Source organism: Rhincodon typus, chromosome 33 (assembly GCF_021869965.1).
Source record: "Rhincodon typus isolate 14 chromosome 33, sRhiTyp1.1, whole genome shotgun sequence".
In the NCBI taxonomy this organism is placed as follows: Eukaryota; Metazoa; Chordata; class Chondrichthyes; order Orectolobiformes; family Rhincodontidae; genus Rhincodon; species Rhincodon typus.
In genome coordinates, this window is record NC_063364.1 from 20,101,798 (window position 1) to 20,114,923 (window position 13,126).

At 41.1% G+C, this 13,126-nt stretch overlaps 1 protein-coding gene and 1 long non-coding RNA gene across 7 annotated transcripts in view; one reads left to right on the forward strand and one right to left on the reverse strand.

The window, feature by feature from the left end:
* The window catches only part of tnfaip8l3 (tumor necrosis factor, alpha-induced protein 8-like 3), a 109,123-nt gene that overhangs the window by 20,959 nt on the left and 75,038 nt on the right, over window positions 1–13,126 (reverse strand). The window lies entirely within an intron of this gene.
* LOC125486808 lies at window positions 507–12,971 on the forward strand. Its single transcript, XR_007265437.1, has 5 exons — window positions 507–551; window positions 3,544–3,602; window positions 8,502–8,613; window positions 11,046–11,124; window positions 12,750–12,971. It is a non-coding gene; the product is annotated as an uncharacterized LOC125486808 (long non-coding RNA).

Sequence of the window (13,126 nt, forward strand, 5' to 3'; positions counted from 1 at the left end):
TGTATGAGGGCACTTCTGGAGCTTTCACCTAGTGACAGATCATGGGTTCTGTCATACTATTTTGGGCTTCCAAAGCCATCAAGCCTCCGATTTAATCCATAAATGGCCTCCAGCAGGCTGTCATTTCATTGCTCAATATATAGACTTAAAACAAAAGCGAATTATACTTATGCATTTGGAAAAACCCACTAAGATTATTAAAATAGGTCATGCTAATTCAATGACTAGAACAATGATAATACAATTTCTATTTATTGTCATAATACCAGAAGAGATATTTTTGTCAAACTCATTAGAGATAAAATTGAGCTTGCTTAATGTAACTCCTGTGCCCTTTGTTCAAAAGGTGATGGCTGCAAGTTCCACTGGAGTACGTGAGCGTGAATTTAATGTGACACTCCAGTCCATACTAAAGGCAGGTGCTGTCTTTACTCCTTTATTCATTCACAGGATAAGAGCATCGCTGGCTAGGCAGCATTTACTGCCCATCCCTAAGTGCCAAGAGTCAACCACATTGCTGTGGGTCTGGAGTCACATGTAGGCCAGACCAGGTAAGAATGGCAGTTTCCTTCCCTAAAGGGGCATTAGTGAACCAGATGGGTTTTTCCCCAACAATCAACAATGGATTCATGGTCATCACTAGATTCTTAAATCCGGATATTCATTGAATTCAAATTCTACCATCTGCTGTGTTGGGATTTGAACCCATGTCCCCAGAACATTATTTGGTTCTCTGGACTAACAATCCAGTGATAATACCATTAGGCCATTGCCTCCCCCTAATTTATGTTGGCAAGTATTAAATTGGGAGACCTGACTCCTGGTTGTAGTGAATGTTCTAAATCTTGCAGTCTGATGAAGCAAGGAAAAGACCTCTCCTGCAACCCTGGCCTCACTCCCGAGAAAGCAGATTGGCTGAACATTCATCTTGCCATTGTTTGTGGGATCTTGCTGTGCCACTGACACGCTGTTTACATATCCAGCAGCGACTTCACTTCATGTTCCATCATTGTGCACTCTGCGGTGGGTGTTACTGGGACTTAGGATGTTGGGTTTGGTCAGTGTTGGTGGGAGGTGGGGTCCAATGCAGAAAGGTTGCATTTAGTGACAGAAATCTGGATTGAACAGGCTCTAATTCCTTTCCTTTTAACTGCACTTCATCATGGGGTGAACTCCTAGGCCCCAGTCCCTCCCAATCTATCATCATCATCATCCTAACATCAGCATCATTCTAAAAGTCCTCCAGTTCTCCTTTCCCAGCAGCAAAGGCACTTTACACCTATATGATATGGGTGAACCTGCTGACCAATGGTGGACAAATCTCATGACAGTTTCTTAATGGCTGGATATTCCTCTGTTAACACATGAACCAGAACAATTCACAGTCCTCCTGATGCAGTGGACAAGAGATCTTTACTGAATCAAGTGTCAGAGCCATTTTAGTGAGAGAGTGGAGTGGTGCCTCATCAGTATGAGTCAGCAGGAGGTTTACACCACAAAGAACATAGCACACATAATCATGAAACACATGTTCCTGTCCAGCAAGATTCCACTCTCAGAACACAGCATTGCTGAATTTTCCCTTGAAAGACTCAGTATGTTACTTTCATTTTGGCACTAACATGTTTATTTTAAATGGATTAAGGCCTGTGTATAAACATTGAGACTGTAAGAAATAGGAGCTGGAGTCCTTCATACCTGTTCCACCAGTCAATAAAATCCTGGCTGATCTGATGTGGCCTTAACTTCATTTTTTCCTTCTGTTAATCAAAAACCTGCCCAACTCTGGGATGTTGAACGTATTCAGTGCAGCCTCACTCCTTTTTAATGTTTGGAATTCTCTTCCCTACTGACCCTCTGAGAGAAGAACTTCCTCCTCATCTCGGTCTTAAATGGAAGACCCTTTGAAATTGTGTTGTAGTTTTACATTCCCCCAGGAAGGGAAACATACTTTTGGCATGTAAACATTTCAAACAACTCGAGGTAATATTGTACTTGTGCATTGAGTTCATAGGGTCAACTTCAGTAAGTATAAAGCTTAACTTAAAATCTCGTTTACAATGGAGGAGCTTGTTCAGTTCTATATGTTGACACAGACGGTAGTGTGTGTCTGGAATGGGCTGCCAGAGGTAGCGGCGGAGGCAGTACAATTTTGTCACTTAAGAAGCATTTAGACAGGTACATTGATGGAATAGGTATGGAGGGATATGGACCAAACACAAGCAAGTGGAACTAGTTTAAATTGTGACAACTGGGCAGCATGGGCAAGTTGGGCCGAAGGGCCTGTTGTCATGCTGTAGGGCTCTATGACTGTATGACTCAGTGAAAGATTATGGGCCTGGTTTGAGGGCAGCAACTGGAAAATCACAGATTTTTTTTTGACTTTCAAACACTAACAATTAGGGCAGGTGGTTAATCTGAGGAATGTGCAAAACAGAGGTCACACAAGAAACTTTCCTCTAGCTGCTGTGTGTTTTCATCAAAGCCTTTGGACAAGACTTAAGATTTTACAAGAAATACCAATCAGAGTAAATCTCCAAAGTATATGCAAGATTATCACAAACACTTAAGAGACTACGGGATGTCTTCCTCTCATGTACTGTAAATTATTCTATTTCATACCCATTTGTTTTTTGAATATGCAAGTTAGGCTAATCAGAACAAAATTTCCCAGTAGGTTAAAATCAACCACAAACACAGATGAACCACCAAGGCTGAAAATCTGATATAGAAAGAAACAAACTTCTGGAAATGCACTGGAGAACAGTTGAAATGAAATAAACAAACATTTAAGGTGCAACGTTAGAATTAAGTAGCTCAGTCAGGCTGGACTCTCCAAAACAAAAGTTGTGGATGGTGTGAGAGGGGAAATCTAATTATGAAACTTTGTGATGACAATGAAGGACAGCAGGAGGTATCTTTAAGACTAATATATTGAATGCCTTCTGAAAATGAATAAACCATAGGATTTAATCAATCTTATTATGTGTATGAAATACCATCTATGCAGTTACTATAGCAATCAGAACAGCTTTATTCTTGCAGGCAAATAGAAATACACCTCAAAATCATCTGTTTGTTCCACGTACAACAACAAAAAACATAATTAATGTGTAGAAAAATAATCTTTCTACCAGGCTCATATTACAAGGACTGCCCTTGCATTGCTTGAGCTCCCTTCCCCCATTGGCCCTCAGTGAACTAGCATTTCGATCCCCGGGATAACGCCTCACATGTCAAATTATTTTGCACTGCAGGACTCCACATCTTGCTGAAAGTCATCATTTATTTTCCAGTTGCTGTCAAAAACATCCACACTTGTCCCTGAATGAACTGACAGCAATCTGCGCTGCTTCATACAGTGAGATCAGCTTGTTCCTTGGTGCCTGTGGACAAATTACTGGGCATCAAGGCTATTTTTAAAAGTTATTTCTACCTCAGAAACATTTTCCACTGGAGTCAGAGAATCAGTTTTAATCCTTCCACCATTGGAGGACCTGCCAATGCTTTATAATCCTCTCCACTTCTCTCTCCTCTTTTAAGATGGTCCACAAAAGCCGGCCTTTTTGGCTACATGTTTGGTCACCTGCCCTCCTATGTTGGTAAGTGGCTCTGTGTTAAATTCTGCCTGATAATGTTCCTGAGAAATGTTCTGGAACTTTCTAAGTCCATCGAAAGACACCATGTAAATGCAAGTCATTGTTAATTTTAAATGTGTCATCATGCAAATGTGAAGACTCACAGCTTTCAGACTAACTTGCTGACTGAGTGCAATAGTGTGGGCATGATTATAGCCTCTCTGGAGGTGGCAAGCTGACCCTCAGGGAGATATTTGACCCCCTTCTCACCACTCCAGCAGTGAAGTGCTGGGCAGGGAGGTCCACTGGAGACAGTTCTCAGCCTGGCACCGGGTGAGCCCCTCCGTGACCTGTTCTTTCCTTTGCCCCTTGTTCAGAGATGCTTTTACACTTTGTTTTCACCACCAAGAAATCACCTGCGTTACCAACTCTCTCAGTCATTTCTTCTTCAAATTCGTTTTTTTTTAAATCAACCTGTTCAGACATTTTATGACACCCCTGGGAGCAGCTGGACTTGAACCCAAGCCTCTTGGTTCAGATGTAGGACACTTCCACTGTGCCACAGTAACCCTGTTCCTCAGTGGTCTTTATTATTGAAGCTCTTAGCTCTCCAAAAGCTCACTACTCGGCTCTTTGGAGATTGATCTGAGAGCCTTCTGATTGGTTAGAACGGAGAGCCATTCGCCCCTGAGGATGCCTGTCAAGGGCTGAGCACTGTGCACTACGTGTAGGCCTCAGTCCATTTTATTATGTTTGAGGCACAATATAAGCTTCTCAGCGATAGTAGGAACTGCCGACGTTGGAGTCTGAGATAACAAGGTGTGGAGCTGGAGGAACACAGCAGGCCAGGTAGCATCAGAGGAGCAGGAAAGCTGACGTTTCTGGTCAGAACCCTTCTTCAGAAAATCAGACCCATTCCCCATTTTCTGAAGAAGAGTCCAGACCCGAAACGTCAGCTTTCCTGCACCTCTGATGCTGCCTGGCCTGCTGTGTTTATCCAGCTCCACATTACAATATAGGCTTCTGTTGCTTTTACTGGCATGTAAGGTGCTGAGCACCACCACCCCCCCCCAAAGAAGGTTTCAAATTCAGTATCCAGTTTATATGAAGTTGTTAATTCCATCCAAGTTATCATTAACCTCAGTGTTCTCAGCTTGGAGGAAAGTCTTGTGGTAGCATCTCTACCTCTGAGCAAGGTGATCTGGGTTCAAATCCTACCTGCCCTGTAGGTGTAATCCTGCAAGTCCGTACAGATTATTTAAAACAGCTCCATAGCCCTGGATAGGAGCTCAACGATTAATGAATGGAGAGAGGTTCATTCCCCCAACGACCTGGTTAGCTTGTACTGATATTTCACTCTTCAAATTCTGCTATTGCCTATAATGTCCTACTGCCACCTACACCCCAAGAACTCAGGCTATTTATGCGCCGTTATAGGAGATGGAGGTGAGGATCCTTCTCTGCTGAAATATGCTTGGAAGTATGTATGAGTACCCAGGATTAAACTTTAAGAGTCATAGAATCCCTACAGTGTGGAAACAGGCCATTCGGCCCAACAAGTCCACACTGCCCCTCCAAAGAGCATCCCACCCGGACCCATTCCCCTAACCCTGCATTTCCCATGTCTAACCTAAACATACCTGGACACTGTGGGCAATTTAGCATGGCCAATTCACCTACCCTGCATATCTTTGGACTGTGGGAGAAAACCAGAGCACCCAGAGGGAATCCATACAGACACGAGGAGAATGTGCAATCTCCACACAGACAGTCACCCAAGGGTGGAATCGAATGTGAGTCCCTGGCACTGTGAGGTAGCAGTGCTAACCACTGAGCCACCGTGCCACTCTTACGTAACTGAGAACAGAGGGTCCTCATAATGAGGAGAGATTGAGTACAGTGGACCTTTGTTCTAGAATTTAGAAGGACGAGAGATGAGAGATGACCATAAGGTGTAGGAGCAGAAGTAGGTCATTCTGCCCATCGAGTGTGCTCTACCATTCAATGAGATCATGGTTGAACTGACAATCCTCAAATCCACTTGCCTGCCTTTTTACCATAACCCTGACTGTCTTACTGATTAAAAATCAATCTATCTAAGCCTCGAACAGATGTAACAACACAGCCTCAGCAGCCCTCTGTGGTAAAGAATTCCAGATTCATAAACCCCTGAGAGAAGAAATCGCTCCTCACCTTGCTTTAAATTTGCAATTCCTTATTCTGAGATTATGTCCTGTGATCTTAGAGCATCCCACAAGGAGAAACACATCTTGTATATCTAACTGGTTGAATCCTCTGCATTGACATGTATAGACCTCTGACGGGGCTTGACAGGGTAACTGCTAAGAGGCTGTTTTCCTAGGCTGGACCTTCTAGAACAGGGTCTAGAATCTGAATTCAGATTTCTGAAGAAGGGTCCAGACCCGAAACATCAGCTTTCCAGCTCCTCTGATGCTGCTTGGCCTGCTGTGTATCAGAAGAACAAAGGACTTGCATTCCCGTATAATGGACTTCAGGACCCAGAAGATGCTGGCCTCGGATTGGCCAAGGGCTTCTGGTTGCCAGTGTTGAGGCCTGTGATAGGGTGAATTACTGTCCCTCGTTTGCCTCTCAGCTCTTAATGAGCTGACTGGCTGTGGATCGGAGTGGGGGGAGTGCAGTGTATCAGTCATCACCTGATAATGAAAACAAAGGGGACAATTGCATCTTAAGTGGCAGTGACTCCCCTCCATAGGCTATCAATAATTATAAAATTACACTGATGCAATCAGCTCACAGTTTAGAGTCCAGTAAGTGAGGCAATTTTATAGGATCACAAGCTGTTTAGAGCCAAGGGAGCACATTCAACCCATCTTAAGCTACCTATACAGAACAATCCAGAAGAAGCTAAATGTTTATCATCACAAATGAATAAAAAGAGTACAACGTGATTGGAAGACTAAAGAGTGAGCATGGAGTGTAGCTTAGAATCAACAGTCTGTATGTACCAGTTAAAGTGCCTCTTCCTAACAGTATTGCTATGTGCCAGTTAATGGGAACTTCACTTGAAGGAACAGATTTGCACATCTACTCTTTTAACTTCCCATAAATGACCTTAGGAAAGAAAATCATTTGTTTGTAAAGATTTTGCTGTAAGATGCTACTCATATACATGGTTTATCGATTGGAATTAACCTGTTTTGCTAATCAACCTGTTCAGAGATGTTATTACACACTTCTAGAGCAGGTGAGTCTTGAAGCCAGGTCTCCTGGATTCAGGGATAGGGACCACTACCACTGTGCCAGATGAGGGCCAGTTCAAGTTCTATTATTTTCTAAACAGAAATTTTATGACATCTCTGGATCAAGTGAGACCTGAAACCAGGACTCCTGGCTTTGAGGTAAAGACAATACCTCTGCACCACAAGAAGTGCCTCCATTGGAACTGTGTATTCAGAATTTTTAAAAGTACCAATCTTAACTAAGAAAAGCTCAAAGATGTTTCCAGTTAGAATGTGTGGCTATTAGGCACTCCATTCCCTTTCCTTAAAGGGGTTTGCTTTACTTATAGTAGCATACTTTCTAGGTGGGGGGAGCAAAACTAATTCAGAGGGTATTAGAATCCCTACAGTGTGGAAACAGGCCCTTCAGCCCAACAAGTACACACTGACCCATCCCCCTATAACCCACCTGATCTACACATCCCTGAACACTGGGCAATTTAGCATGGCCAATCCACCTAGCCTGCACATCTTTGGATTGTGGGAGGAAACTGGAGCACCCAGAGGAAACCGGAGCACCCAGAGGAAACCCACACCAACACAGGGAGAATGTGCAAACTCCACACAGACAGTCACCCAAGGCTGGATTTGAGCCTGGGTTCGTGGCACTGTGAGGCAGCAGTGCTAACCGCTGAGCCACCGTTCCAACCAAGCTGATATGTTATTTTGTGACGACTCCTCAGTTTTATTTGGCTGTTTACCAGAAGTGTAGTTCAATGGAACAATAAAATGAATTACATGTTTTTTTATTCAGAAAATCAAAACATTTAAACCTCTCAGTAAGAATGTTCGATAACTAGTTGTACAATCATCTCTAAAAAATACACAGTGGAGTAAAATCAGGAAGCTAGGCCACTGAATAAAGGATGACTGGTAATTATGCTCATTTATATGGTTTATATGACACATTAAGAGCCACAGTTGGTATTTGATGGTTTGTTTAAGCTTGCACTAGAACACTGATCACTAAATTTCCTTTCTTTGAACTACTTTTTTTTTGTTCTGTGATTTTCCACCTACTTGTAATTTGGTTCTCTGCTGAAGTCAATGTCCAGCCTCCTTTTAGCCTTAAGGGTGAAGTAGGCTGGATAGTAAATAATTCTGTCCCTGTAACCAGCAACAGTGGTTCAATGATTTAGAGAAAATGGTGTGTGAGAATATAGATTGATGCCTTTAAGTGGTCCAAAATTATTTGTTAACCAACACAGAAATTGCTGGAGAAACTCAGCAGGTCTGCCAGCATCTGCGAAGAGAGAAATGGTGTTAATGTTTCAAGCTCAATATGACTTCTTTAGGATTACCAGTTATACCAGACTTGAAGCATTAACTCTGTTTCTTTCTCCCAGTATGTGGGTGGTATTCTGTATCACTGATCTTCAGTATACCCACCCCACCCTCTCTTTCCCTACCCTATAGTTGGATACAAATAATCCCAGCACTCATTCAAATATCATCCATCTCAAATAAGCTAACTCAGCACAGATCGGGAATAAAATGGAAATGTTTCCCTGTGTGTAGTTCAGTGACCTTTCCCATAATGGCTAAACCCAACAAGCCAATGCTGAACTGAAGAAAGAAATCATTTGTGTGTCTTCTGTTTCCATGCATCTAGGCAATGACCTGGTTTCTTTTTGTTTCTGACTTCTGTTTTGACATTAAACAGAGAGGAATTAACTTCATCAGACAGATGTGATTTAATGGAATATAGTTTAATTTACCTAACTGAAGAGGCAGCTTGTTTCAGACTACTTATGCCTGCACACTTGGGGCGCGAGGTAAGCAATAGACTGATTTGAAAATAATTTGTTTCAAAAATAGATGCTTGATACACTCGTCCTTGCATCTCGGGCTTAAAACCTTTCATATAATTCACCTGCATTTTTAATCAGTAACTGGATTCTTTGACGTAAAAGAGTTGAGACTCTATTCTGCGTGACTGGAACAGCAATTCGAATAACCTTCAGTCCTCTGACATTGGTACAAGCATTTACATATGAATATATGAATTAGGAGCAGGAGTAGGCACCTCAAGCCGATTCTGCCATTCAAGAAGATTGTGGCTGATCTGATTACTTCACACTCCCATTTACCCCAACAACCTTTCATCCCCTTGCTTATCAAGAATCTATTTATCACTGCCATCAGAGTACCAAGGATTCTGCTTCTACCACATTTTAAGGGACAGAATTCAAAACACTCACAGCCCTCCATTAGAAAATAGTTCTCCTCCTCTGATTTAAAGGGCTGAGCCTTTATTTTTAAACAGTGGCCCCTAATTCTATTTTCTCCCACAAGAGGAAACATCCTTTCCATACTCGCCCTGTCAAAAGCCCCACAGGATCTTTTATATTTCAATCAATTTGCTTTCTAAACTCCTAATGATACAAGCCCAGTTTGTCCAAACTTTCCACATTAAACAATCCACCTATTCCAGCTCCTCTGCAATTTATATAAATGTCTTAAATGAAAGGATCGAAGGTTTGGTTGTGATATTTCCTGATGACACAAAGGTGGCATGAAAGTGAGTTATGAAGAAGTCATCAAGAAACTACAAAGATATATAGATAGATTAAGTGATTGGGAAAAGATCTGATGAATGGAGTATATTGTGGGAAAATGTGACATTGTCCACTTTGGCAAGAAGAATAAAGAGAGCATATTATTTAGATGGTGAGATATTGCAGAACAAAGCCTTCCTGCTCCTCTGCTGCTTGGCCTGCTGTGTTCATCCAGCTCTACACCTTGTTATCTCACCTATTCCAGATATTTGTTTAGAAAGCATTCTCTTGTGTATAAGGAGTCCAGTAGAATGCACTATATCCAAATGTAGCCTCACAAATGCTCTGTATAAATGAAGCAAATTTACCTATTTATATATTCAATTTTGCCTGCAATAAATGAAAAAAATTCTATTAGCTTTTCTAATTACTTGTTGTACCTGCATAGTAACCTTTTGTGGTGCATTCATTAGGACACCTAGATGCCTCTGAACTTCAGAGTTCTGCAACATCTCACCATCTAAATAATATGCTCTCTTCTTTATTCTTCTTGCCAAAATGGGCAATGTCACATTTTCCCACAATATACTCCATTCATCAGATCTTTTCCCAATCACTTAATCTATCTATATATCTTTGTAGTTTCTTGATGACCTCTTCATAACTCACTTTCATGCCATCTTTGTGTCATCAGCAAATATCACAACCAAACCTTCCATCCTTTCATTTAAGACGTTTATATAAATTGCAAAATGTTGAGTGTCCGCGCTGATCCCTTTGGCACATCACTTGGACCATCTTGCCAACCTGAAAATGACCATGTCTGCTCTCTATTTCCTGTTAGCTAAATCAATTTTGTATCAATGCCAATTAAAAGCCAGAACTTTTATTAACATTTGATATGGCACCTTATCAAATCTCTTCAGAAAATCCAAGAACAGTACTTTCAACAATTCCCCTTTAACCAAAGCACAAGTTAATTCTTCTAGGATCACTAATAAATTAGTTCAACATGATTTCCCATCCACAAAACCATGTTGAGACTGCCTGATTACCGTAACCTTTCTTTTAAGTGTGCTGCTACAATATCTTTAATAATAACTTTAATATTTTCCCCACGAGCAATGTTAAGCTAACTGGCCTGTAATTTCTAACTTTCAGTTTCCCTTTTTGAACAAAGGATGTTACATTCAATATTTTCCAATCCAATGGAACACCTCCAAATCTGGGGATTTTTGGAAGTATAAACCACCACATTGACTATCTCACTAGACACTTAAGAACCTAAGAAGAAATGCATCAGGACTTGGGGTCTTGTCAGCCCTCAGCTTCAACAATTTACTCAGTACCACATTTCTAGTAATTGTAATTTTCTGAGTCCCTCCCTCCCTCCCTTCCGTTTTCTGATTTACAGCTATTTTGCAATTGTACTTGTATCCTCTGTAATGAAGAATGATACAAAATACCTGTTCAGTTCATCTATCATCTTCTTACTTTTCACTATTAATTTCCCAGTCTCACATTCTATACGATCAACACTCAAATTGGATCATCAATAAGGATCATCATCACTGAGGCAAATGCTGTAACCAAACTTGTACATTTCCACAAGCAGAAACAAAATATACATGATCTGATAAATGCTAATTTCTTTCGATTGAGGAATTATTATTGATGAGAGACTGAAAGAACTATGTACTCTTTCACAGATGGTGCCACAATGCCTTACATATCTACTGGAGCAAGAATGTGAGGCCTCAGATCAACATCAAATCCAAAAGATGACTGGTATGATTAAAAAGAATAAAAAATCACATTTTTTCTCTAATTTATTTAAGAGTGATTAAATTGGTGCAATTTGATTAATACAGCTGAAAATCACAAAGTATAAGCATTTTAAGTTGTAGTCAAACAGCAGGGAAACAGACCTCTTGATCCAATCAATCTATGTCGACCATGATCCCAAACTAAACTAGTCCCACCTGCCTGCTCCTGGCCCATATCCCTCCAAACTCTTCCTATTCGTGTACTTATCTAAATGTCTTTTAAATGTTGTAACTGTACCCACATCCACCACTTCCTCTGGAAGTTCATTCCACACAAAAGCCACTCTCCGTGTAAAAAAAAAATTGCCCTCATGTCTTTGTAAAATCTTTCTCCTCTCACCTTTAAAATATGCTACCTAGACGTGAAATCCCCCACCCTAGGGAAAAGACACCTGCCATTCACCTTGTCTATACCCCTCATGATTTTATAAACCTCTACAAGGTCACCCTAGATCTCCTATGCTCCAGCAAAAGAAGTCCCAGTCTATCCAGCCTCTCCTTAAACTCAAACCATCCATTCCTGGCAACACCCTGGCAAATCTCTTCAGAACCCTCTCCAGCTTAATAATATCCTTCCTACAATAGGGTGACCAGAACTGGACACAGTACTCCAGACGAGGTCTCACCAACATCCTATACAGCCTCGACATAACATGCCAACTCCTGTACCAAAGGTCTGAGCTATGAGGGCAAGTGTGCTAAATGTCCTTTTAACTACCCTATCTATATGTAATGCAAACTTCAAAAAATTATGTACCTAAACCCCAAGGTCTCTCTGTTCTACAACACTACCCAAGGCCTTACTTTAATTGTATAAATCTTGCCCTTGTTTGTTTTACCAAAATTTATCCAAATTAAACTCCATCTGCCACTCTGTTGACGCAATTGATCAAGATCCTTTGTAATCTTAGATAACGTTCCTCACTACTATGTCACCAATTTTGGTGTCATCCACAAACTTACTAAACATGCTTTCTATATTCTCACCTAAATCATTTATATAAATGACAAACAAAATTGAACCCAGCACCAACTCCTGTGGAACACCGCTGGTCAGTGCTGATCCATCGCCTTTGGATAACTCAATATTCATTGCCTGAAAATCTATTATATTGAGGTACATTAGTTAGTTCCTTAAAAAAAAACTTTTCAAATTATGCCCAGAAAGAATCACTTTAATTTTTCGACTTTCCTCAAAGACCTAGAAAAGAGCTTGAGTAACAGGAACGCCTAACTGAGATTAATTTAATTTGGGGTCATGACTAGTTTTCTGTGAAAGATAAACTTCCAGTGAGATATCTTCCAAACTACCACAAAGGATTGCAGGCATTGTCAGCAAGCCTTCTGAGGGTACTGTGTGTTGGCATGGCAAGGGAAGGAAGGGTGCTAGGCAGGGAGGTATGAGTTGATGTAAGAACTGAAGAAGATCATGGGATGATTAGCAATGTATAGTGGCACAGGGAGTATGAGGGGCTATGGGGATGGGTAGACAGCATGGGGTGGCACGAATGGGGCATGGTGTGTGTGTGTAAATGAGCAGAAGTGATGTTTTATGTTTCCATCTTCATTTTTAATTCTTGATTACAGTGTTGGCTTGCGAGGCAGGCTCTCTCTCCTGGTCACTTCAGAAACCGGCAGCTTCTTATTCTGCCCCAAGTCACCCAAGTTGACTGTCAAATCACACCAGACCTCTCTCCAGACTGAAAGTCAGACATGCTGCCAGCCACTTCTAAAGATTGAGTTGGCAGAGTGGGAATTTCTCTTGCTTCTGTCACCTCACCCAGGACAGAAACTCAGGGCCACGATGCTTCCTGCTTTTCATTATTTGTTCATCAGTTATAAATTAATTAAATAAAATCTTTGTTATTACTGTTTACTCTGAAGTTGAGAGTCATTTATCTGTTGTTCAAACCAAGAACTGACAAATTCAATCTGAAGTTTTGTGGGATATTGGAGTGTCAAAC